This window comes from Epinephelus moara, chromosome 2 (genome assembly GCF_006386435.1).
Source record: "Epinephelus moara isolate mb chromosome 2, YSFRI_EMoa_1.0, whole genome shotgun sequence".
Taxonomy (NCBI): Eukaryota; Metazoa; Chordata; class Actinopteri; order Perciformes; family Serranidae; genus Epinephelus; species Epinephelus moara.
The window spans coordinates 38,398,391-38,409,435 of NC_065507.1; positions in this window are offsets into that span (position 1 = coordinate 38,398,391).

An 11,045-nucleotide genomic window follows, 5' to 3' on the forward strand; every position below is an offset into this window, starting at 1 on the left:
GGAAGTTATGGGTTCTTGAGGCAAATTTGTTTCTCGTGAGGAGAGGCATCTCTGTGCAAAGTTTCATGTCTCTACAACATACACGGCATGAGATATGCCCATTCAAATTTGCAATTTCAGTCGGTTGCTATAGCGCTCCCCTTTGGCCAATTGATGTAATATTGCGTCATTCGTATCCTCCCATGACCCTGCCAGTAAGTATATAGCTAAGCTAGCGAGTGAAGGCCAAAACACACCGGCACCATACGACGCTCATCAAAACAGCCGCCCCCATTATTTTCTATTTACAAACCCACACCGGCGGCGGCTCGACGCGCGCCGACGCTATTGTCCTATTTTTCCAGCGTCGCCGCCCTTGAAAAAGCGCTATTTTGTACTTCCCAGCTCCCGTAATTTAGTTTTTCAAGTTATTAATAACATAAAGACAACTACAATAAGCAACGTAACGTCGTTGTCTACTTGTCGTGGTCGTCCTGCGTTGTGTGCTTTCTTCTTGCGCCCCGTCTTCTTCCTCGTTCTCGTCCTGACAATCACACGCCATTGTTTGGAGGTGCTCGCAAAGGGCCAGCAGGCCATTTATTTTGGTGTCTATCCACGGACTGTTGTTCTCCATGATGTCCTCTATAGCGCTCTGTTATTAACAGCACTTCTGTCACTTTGGGTTTGACATTGTTGTTGTGTGTCACATAGCAAGCAATGCAAGAGACACTTTGAAATCTGATTTTAGCAGCTGGGACATCCGGACTGAGATGCATCTGTAGAAATATGATTGGAATCACAACATATAAAACTACCTCCGAATGTGGTTTGGATTTGATTTGCAAAAATAGCATTTCATGTGTTTTTTGTTTTTTTTTCAGTCCAGACTTTTTAAAATCAATCTGGATACAATCAGAATATGCACCCCCAAAAATAGGATTTGGGCTGGCGGTCTGAGCATAGCATTGGGGATTTTCTAACCCTTCATCTAGCACTACCACGAGGTTGATATTTGTGATCTTGAGTGACATGTCCAAACAGTTCATGTCTTAAATATTAAATGCCATGAAATTTGGCATGTTCCTCTTTGGATTAATTGTAAAAACTTTGTTAATCCCCTGACTTTTCATCTAGCGCCATCATCAGGTTAAAGTTTTAATTTTTACAATACATGGTCATAAATGTCAACCTAAAATGGTGAACATGGTTTACATCATCCTTTTTTAATATCAGCATGAAGCATTGTCATTGTGAGTGTGTTAGTATGCCTGCGTTAGCATTTAACTCAAAGCACTGCTGTGCTTAAATACATGTGTCATAAACTTTTGTTTGTCTTAGAGTTTCTGCAGTAATCCAAAATCCAGCTTTTTGTCAAGGGAACCAGGGCAATGCTAACTTCTGCATCAGCTTACAAAAAAATGTCATTGCACTATTTGTAGTTCAATAATGCATCATGTGGAACCATCTAAGCATTTTTTTTGTCAGGACCTTCTAAAACGTAAAGTACAACTCCTCAATTAAGTTTGGGGAGCAATTGTCATGATGGTTAAAAGAAACCAACAGTGACTGTGAGACTTAAAACGCAAGTTGCAATCTACTACAGCACTTTGCATGCCGAACCATCTAATCTGACCTTTGGCCTAATGGGATTTGCAGCAACCTAAAAACATTGTTCTACTTTAACATTTGCTTATGAGAGAGGATATTCAATCAGTACCCTCAATATTTGCATGGCTACATGAGGTAATTTTTCAGCAAATTGTAAACAGTTTTTTTTTTGGTCTTTTGAGCAAATGACTGATGCTATTACTTCTCTTGTTTAGACAGTCTCTCCTACAGTAGATGCACTCTCTCCATGTTTCTTATAGGTAGGAATCTTTCTTAGAGCAGATCAAAGGAGCATAATCTGGTAAAGATAGGAAACATGATCTTTAAAATCAAAAGTTTGCCTGATTATTCTGCACACTTTCACAAATCCCAGGTGTTGGGGGTAAATTCATTGTGTTGTAACAGCCTACATGTTAAATCCTTTGGAGCAGTATGTATCTTATTAAACATTTTTTTTATTGTGTACTAATTGTCCAGTTCATTATATACTGTAAAATACAAACGACACTGCTTTTTTTAAGTCCAACACCAGTGGGTCTTTTTCTCTTCCTTGTCCCAGTATGTGGGCCATACCTCGAATGCAGTGACGTCTTCAAACCCTGCATGTGTCAACTTATTCCTAGAGCACTCCATCTATAAGAAAACATGCCTGGCTCCTCCTTAACCCCCACTGTGAGCTCCTCAGTGCCCTGGAGAGAGAGGGCAGAATCTCCCTCAGTGTGATAGACTTGTTCTCCATTGCTGTCCCCAGGTGGGTTATCCTCTGAAAGCAAACCCGAGGAACATCACTCCACCTCCCCCTCATAAGGGAGAAGATCCCATCCCAGAGGAAGACGGGTACACTTTACTCATGTGAGTTGATGGCAAAGATGCTTCAGCCTGACACTCTGACCAGTTGTTTGTTCATAGAAAGGATGATCACAAAAATCACACATGGCCCTAACCAGAGAGTTGTAGGGAACCTGCTTCATACAGTCACCTCTCCTACCCACCACCATTAAGCCAAGATCGAGAGAATTCATTACAAATCAACCCCTCACCCCATTTCCTATGCCCCCACCCAAACCCTGCTCAAACTGCTTGCATCCTGTAATCCGACAGATTAATGGCAGAGCATGAAATGTGGCGTTTACGTCGACAAAAGTTAAATGTTGTAGGGAGGGAGGGGCGTTCTGGCTTTGGCGTGTGGATTACGCCGTGCGAAACCTCCTTAATGCCAGTATAATTTGATGGAGCTGCCAATTTGCTGTATGCGCACTCTCTCTGCCCCACTTCTTAGTCCTCCTCCCCCCGAACCAAAGCCGACTTTGCTGCGACACTTCTGAGGAGGATCTGAAGTTTGGAGAGGCGGAGATACGGTTGGGAGGAGGAACGAACAGCCATGTTGCCTGGGATCACTACCTCCTCCCCCAAGCTTAAGATCACAGTGCTAATGTCATTTCTGAATTAATGTCACGTCTGGATTTGCATAATATACTATCTGAGTCAAAGGTACTACAGGTGCATACACAGAAACTGAAACCTGGTGAAAAGTTTATTATTGGATTACCTTTAAGGTGCTTCTTGCAGCATTTTAACATCTTTTAAATTTGACACATCACCTATAATTACCATAAACAAACACTATTACCTCAGAATCCTTTAACACTTAAACATTTAGTAACAAAATTGCATTTTTTGCAGACATAAAATACTTCAACTAAAATGCACAAATATTATTCATATACTGTTGGATAAGTTGCGACTGTGATGGCGATTTCTCAGATGTGTACTGATAATAATGTCCATTAATCTGTTTTGAAACAATGTAAAAAGATTCCAGGCTATATGTAGACACAGCCATACTTTGAAATAAATGCAACATGTTGTTTCAAAATTTTCTATCAACAATTTTGTTTACCACGGTCACCAGGTCCTACAGGAGTAAACCACAGGGTAATTGCTCCTGATACTTGACTAAAAATGTTAACAAAAAGGGCTGTGTTTGTTACAGTAGCAATTATTGTACTTGTCCTTGTTGTAATGTAACAACAACCGCAACAACTGCTAGACCTATCATGTAAAAACCTGTACATGTGCACCTACAAAAATGCGTACCGACAAATATGCAGAAAAAGTTCAGAGCCATTAAAAATCAAATCAAATATACTGCATGCACAACTGTTATAGATAAATTAACTATGGGTGAGCATTTCAATAGCATATATATCCAGTTGAAATTCTGAATTCAAGTTAATAAGCCATGACTTATTGATTTACAAATGGTCATTTTGAATTTGTGAAAAAACTTTTCTTGAATGCCTCCATGGAAAATGACATACTGATTTATTGATTAAGGACCATGTTTAAAGGATAACTTAGGTATTTTTCAACCTGGGCCCTGTTTCCCCATGTGTATGTGTGCGTATGATTCATGGGAACAACTCGTTCTACAATTGGTTCAGTATTGAGGGAGGCGGATGCAGCCGGGAGCCGCGAAACGAGCTAAAATGGTAACGGGGGCAAATGCGTCCCGTATAAGTTTGCGCATTAAAAGTGCTTTTTTTTTCACCACTGACCGGTTCAGATCGCCAGTGCTATCTCTGTAAATAGCATACTAAGCGTTTCCCTTACCCTTCACCTCTGTGAAGCTGTGTGTGACGTCATGTCGCGAGAGCTTTGCTTGTTGCCGGAAGAAAACAGAGGAGCCATGCTAAGCGCCACACAGTGTGTTATCCTTTAATAACAGCAACACTATATTAACACATCACTTTACAAACTCTCACACAACTCATGCGTAATCCAAGTCTCACTCATTCATTCATATGCTCAGGACTTTCCAAATGAATGCATTTTCACTTACAATATTCCTTTGTATTTTAAACTGAAAAATTAAAGTTATTGGTGCTCTCTTCAAAACCAGACTCCAATACTATACTAGGTTTTAAGCCCAGATGCATGTGCTTGCGAAGTACTGAGCATACGACTGGATAAATAAGACTTGTATTATACTACACAAGTTGTGTGAGAGTTTGTAAATGGATGTTTTGGTATAGATTTGTTGTTGGTAAACATCATCTCCAATCAATCAATAATTATGGCAACCTTTGTCCATGGAGGCATGCAAGAAAAACAAAGGTTTCTTAACAAATTCAAGGTAACATGGTGTGACTAATTGTTTACAAGATTACAAATGGCCATTTTGTGGGTGGAGCATTCCTTTCACGGTTTCGGGATGAGCCAAAATATTACATAAATATATTATAATAATATAGCCGCAAGCATCAGTTCAAGGGTGCAAGCCCTTCCTGGGGGCAGCAGAAGGAAGCAGCTGAATTGCCCACAATCAAAGACACAAGAAAAATCTATTCATAATACTGTTTTTTCATATAATGTAAATTAGCAAATATTCCATCATGGAGGCCTTAATTGTCCAAGAGGCTTTTTGTAGAGCACATTGAGATGTAGATGGCTTTCAAATTTCAGGTCATTCAAACTCATGGTGTGAGGGGCGTTGTCTGTCAAAGTTTTCTTTTTTTACGATCTCAGTTATTGTACCACCATCAGGCTGGTGGGGATCAAATTCGATGTGAAGCATTAGGATATAATTTCTGGTTATGGTGCCAAGTTTCACGTCTCTAGCTTTTTCCAGGTCATGGTAATTTGAGCAAAGGCATAATAAAGCATACAATACTAACTAGGCCATGCCCACATGCACCAATCACCATGACACTCCAAACTTGGTTAATAATTGAATCCACAGCATGTGTACCAAATTTGGTGAAATTCTGTCCACTGGGTTTTGAGGTACAAGTTTGTGGCATCTGTGGTTCTGCCCCTTTAAGGGCTTGAACCCTAAATAGAAATGGTGTACAAAACTCTGGTGGAAAGCATCTTGTCTTTTGACATGGTTTCATAGCACAGACACTTGAGTGTCAAATGTAAAGGGAAACTGTCAAGAGTAGTAAAACTTACTGACTTGCTTACACCCAGCATCAGAGTATATGCTGTTGACTACAGTTCACCAGAGTCTTCTGTCCTGGGCTTTTTTTTTCCAGCTGTTTCAACTCCAGCCTGCTCTGCTTAATGTCAGTCTGGACATCCCTGTGCCAGGGGTTCTTGGGCTACCCTTTCTTTCTTGTGCCTTGGGGGTTCCATCTGCTGGCATTGGGTTTCCAGAAGGTGTAGCCAATCCATCCCCGACTAAGTGTCAGGCATGTTCTGGAAATCAAAAAGGAAGTTCTAGACATAACAAGTGATCTGTCCCATCTATTGTACCCCCAGTTTGAATTGTGTCCCTCAGGAAGGTGCATTAAACTGCACTGAGCAACCAAAATTCTTTACGAGAACTCATTCTTCCCAAGTTCAGCTAATTATTTAATACAGAGTCAGTCACACAGGGCCACTGCTTCACCCCACCCCTTGCTAAGTTTGCACATCTGCTTTATGTTTGCAGAATATGTATATTTTACTTTTGTTATTATTGTCTTACTGGTAATTCAGGTTAATTGTGGTGAAGCCAAAGTTTATTTTCTACATCGTGAACAATAAAGTTTCTCACTAACTACAGCATTATGGGGGATAAAAGCTCTCCACTTGCTAAATGTCAGTTAGCTACAATAGCTTCCCCTATTTAAGCCTCAAGTTCTCCGTTCCCTCAAAGGTTACCTAAGATATCAAGATGGTTCTATATTGGTCAATGGTGCAATGGCGTTTTTTACTGACAGGCAACAGTAGAGAAATGACAGGAAATTGAGGGAGAGAAAGATGGTAAATGGCATACAAAAAAGTCTCCAGTCGCAAGTGAACCTGGGAGATAGCATTCTCGGAACCCATCGGCTGTATTCGGCGTCTGACTTCCGGAAGACGGACCGTTTAACCTGGCAACAACTGCAGCCGGCTCAAACGTGATTGGTCAATATCAGGCGGACTACAAACAGCTTACAGCCGGAAACCAGGGCTCTTTCGCTCTTCTTCCGGAGTCAAGATCTCCGGGGTTTGCCTACAGACTCTACATTCACTGAATGTAGAGTCTGTATATAGAGACTAGGGAGATAGTGGTTCTTGGCCTGTTCCTTAACCTAGTGTACCAGGGCACTCCACTAAAATTGAACTTGATGCAAAACATTTATGCAGATTTATTATCAGCAATTTAACTGGGATTATTTATTTAACTGGAAAATTTTGTCATTTTATGCTGGTGTGTCCAGACTGTTAATCTGATGAAAAAAGGCGGGTGTTGCTTTCATTATATTTGACTTCTTTTCTTTCACAAAAGTTGAGGTCAACTATAATCAATCAGCAAAACAGAAATCAAAACCAATTATGTTTGTTGAGTTTAGTTTGGCTAAGGTCTCGGTCAAACTTCATGTCAGTGTGTGTGTGTGTGTGTGTGTGTGTGTGCGTGCGTGTGTGTGCGATGACTAAAAGAAGTTCAGAGTTAGGTCAGCAATATTGCTTTTACCTCTTGTCATGATCAGGACATGGTTGTCTAAGCTAATCACACTGCACACAGACACTCACACCAGCGATTCTATCAGTGTGTGTATTTGTGGGTGTGTGTGTCTGACACAAGAAGAGTCAGGTCAGATCCAATCAAAGCGGTGTAGTCCTGTTCTCTGGCTCACCACATCCCACCTCCCTGAAATAATACTCATAATTCACGGGGAGGAGGAGGGAAGTGGGAGGGCGGAGGAGTTTGCTCTTTAGCATCATTCAAAGGACATTTCCAAACTATCGCTCAAAATGACAGAGGGAAGCATGGGGGTGTGCAAGGAAAAGGGGAGAGGGGGTTGATGGTGGGGAGGGGGTGCTCGGAACAATCACACTCATTCACACCTCCGTCGCCAATCCCTTCATCCCCACATCCCTCCCCCTCAGAGTCCGCCAATTAATCGCAGTGAAAACATGTCTGATTGAATCTTTTCAAGCAAATCCTCAGGCTTGGGCTTTTGTTGGTCCACTCCTTGTCAACATCCATTAAAACAGGCCTTTAATGCTCCCGCCCCGGCTATCTTCCCCACAAAATATGGAGTGAGAGGACGAGAGGAAGAAAAAAAGAGGGAGAAGGGAAACAGGCGGGGGGAAGGAGGGGTGGAGGACAAAAACCTCCGGCGCAGACTGATCCCACTGTCTTCAACTTTAATCAACTGTATGCTAGACCGCTCTTCTCTCTCTCTGCCTCTCCTGCTCTCACTGTCAGTCCCTCTCAGTGTCTCTCTCTCCTTCTCTCTCTGTCTTTCTCTCTCTCTTCCTCTGTCTGCCCAATAATGGGCTGTTTGTAATGCAGGAGGCGAGCTCCACATCAATCATTCGCCCCAGTTTTCACCCCCCACCACCACCACCATTGCCGCCACCACCACCTCGTCCTCCGCTGCAATAAATATGGAAATGAGCAGGAGCCAGTCATTGGTAATTTCAAGCTCGGTTCACTAGTGTTAAAAAAGGACACAAATGTATTAATTGCCGGCGGCCGGAGGAATCCCATTTTCTGTGGGCATTGATTACAAAATTGGTGTGAGCGGCCTCTTTTTTTAAAGTTTCGGCTGGTTGTATGGTGTGTGTGTGTGTGTGTGTGTGAAGTGGAAGATGGAGAATGACAAAGATAGGGTTGGTGATGTCACACGCACATAACCCTAGTGTTTATCATCCGTAGAGATACATCAGATTATGGTGTAGGTCAGCTTTTCTGTCACATACAGAGTGGAACAAACATGGGAAATAAGTATTTGCTATTGTTTTTTTTAATTTTTTTTTTAATTGTATTCAGATGATTGGAGATGCACACATACATGCACAAGACATGCAACCACAAAACAGCACCCCTACCCTCAGTAAACAGGTAGTATGCATGCCTGCTGCACAGCTGGCTGTACTAATGTAAGATTATGTCGCGTGGAGACCCAATTATCCACAATTGATCCCAAACACCTCCTTCTACAGCTCTGAGAGCAGCCGTGAGTGTGTGTGTGTTTTGTGTGTTGTTGCACAGCACTTACCTCCATAAGGGAGAACCACATGGACATTCTTGCAAATGCAGCACGGAGACACTGGGGAAACATTTCCCTCAAGGTTAAAGGATCATTTGAGTTATTTTCAAGCAGGGCCTTTTTCCTCAGGTTTCACCATCATGACGACTGATATGGTTGAAAACGTCTTCACTTCTTTCATGAGCTTTTAAAAGATCCAGTTTGGTGCTGCTTTCTGAAATGTAATAACACACAACTAAAGCATTAGTGCTATGTGAAACACTAAAATATAATGAACATTAATGTAATGTCATGTTTAAATGACATTTAACAAACTCCCCCCAAAAGACATAAACCTACAAGTTAACTTTTTTTTTGGTAATTATTCACTGTGATTTGACACAGTAGTAATTTGAGCTAAATGTTAACACCTGAACGCTAACATGTTCATCATGTTCACTATACTACACACTAATTCTGTTTTTAAGAAAATAAATTATTTGCAAAACAGTCACTGTGCATTTTAAAAAATACATTTTCTGAGTGTAGTAAAGATGGACTCTATTCTCCAACGATGCAATGCACAAAAGGGTAACACTTTACAATAAGGTTCACAAAAAATTAGTAGTTCCTAAGGAACTGATGAGCATACAGTAGCCTATCATTAGTTAATAATTAGTTGATTAATAATGACTGAAGGAACTACTCATTTTCTTGTGAAGATATGGAAAAGCTAATTATGTCTATTAACAATTAAAACTAATTGTGTATGTGGTGAAACAGCTCCAATGATTGCCGTTTGATTAATGTAAAATTGTGCAACCATTGTATAAACTGTTACGTATGATGATTTTTTTGTATACTTACTGCAGAGACAGTACGCCGTAAAGTAGTGTACTACATACTGTATATAGTTGGTATGTTGTATAGACTTGGGACACAGCTAATGTTAACATGTGGATAATAGCAGGCAGTGTTTACCATGTTCACCAACTTAGCTTTCATGTGTTACCATGTTAACATTTATATGTTGTTACATTTGCAGGTATTTTGCTGTAAAGCAAAGTATTAGACAATTACATTAGAAATTTTAGTCTATCCCTCCATTATCTGGGGCCATGTCGTGGTGGCAGCAGGTAATAGTCTAGACAACCTTCTCCCCATCAGTGTTTTCCAGCTTGTCCTGGAGTTTCCTGAGGTGTTTCCTGGGCAGATGAGATATATGATCTCTCCAATGTGTTGTGAGTCTACCCAGGATCTCCTATCAGTTAGATGCACCCACAAAACCTCAAAAAGAGGGCATCCAGGAAGCTTCCTGATCAGGTGTCTTAACCACCTCAACTGGCTCTTTTAGAATGCACAGGAGCAGCAGCTCTTCTCCAAGCTCTCCAGTCTCTCTCTAGATGTCATGGCAGCTGCGTGTAGGTGTGATCTTATTCTTTCAGTCACTACCTAAAGCTTGTGACCATAGGTGAGGGCTGAACTTGTTCCTCACCACTGCAGTCTGGTACAACAGTGGCATTACTTTTGATGCCGTGCCAATCCACCTGTTAATCTCATGCTCCATTTTACCCTCACTTGTGAACAAGACCAAGTGATGGGGGAACAAGGGAACCATGGCCTCAGATTTGAGGTGCTAACTCTCTCTGACTGCTTTAACTGAAAACTGCCCTGATGTTCGCTGAAAGTTATGATCTTATGAAGCAAACAGATCCACATAATCTTCAAAGAGCAGAGAGGAAATTCTGAGTTCCCCAAACTAGACTGTGCCTTGAGATCAGATTGGGCAAACCATTCCTCCCAATCTCCTCCCTCAAGGTTTCTCCTTTGCCAACAAGTGTTTGAGTCCCCCAGCAGAGCTATGCTTAGACACTGTATTTTTTTCTAGGACCCCACCCAGCAGACCTAAGAAGATCACTTAAGTTGTTCCACTTTATCCTCTGGAGACCATGAATGTCAGCACAACATTTCATGGCAATTCATGTAATAGCTTTCAAGATATTTCAGTATGGATTTAGTGGTGGACCAAGCGGTCTTTCTCGGACTGTCCACTGATTCATGTTTGATAACCAGTATTGTTGTGTTGGGTTTTGGTTTGATGTTCACTGTCAGCTGATGTCTGTTTCACATGTTCTTTTTTATTTTTGTTTCTTCTTATGTGTTCTGTAATAGCAGACATTCAGAGATTAAAGCAGCAGGATTGTGGGTAAATGTGGTTAGGAGGAAATGAAGTTATGTTCTCCCAACACCAGAAGACTGTGATTGCACTGGACAGCTTTTAGTGAGAACATCAGAGGCAGGTTTGTATTCTGTCGATAAAAGAAGGTGATCTAAAAAATAAAAAAGTTACATTAAAAATAGAAGTACAAGTGAATTATGTCCCCACCTACCTACACACAAACAGTCCAGCCTGTCAGCCATCTAGCTCAAGTGTGTGTGTGTGTGTGTGTGTGTGGGGGGGGGGGGGGGGTGGGTGAAAAAAAAGTGTGAATGCGTATGCAATGTTAATGT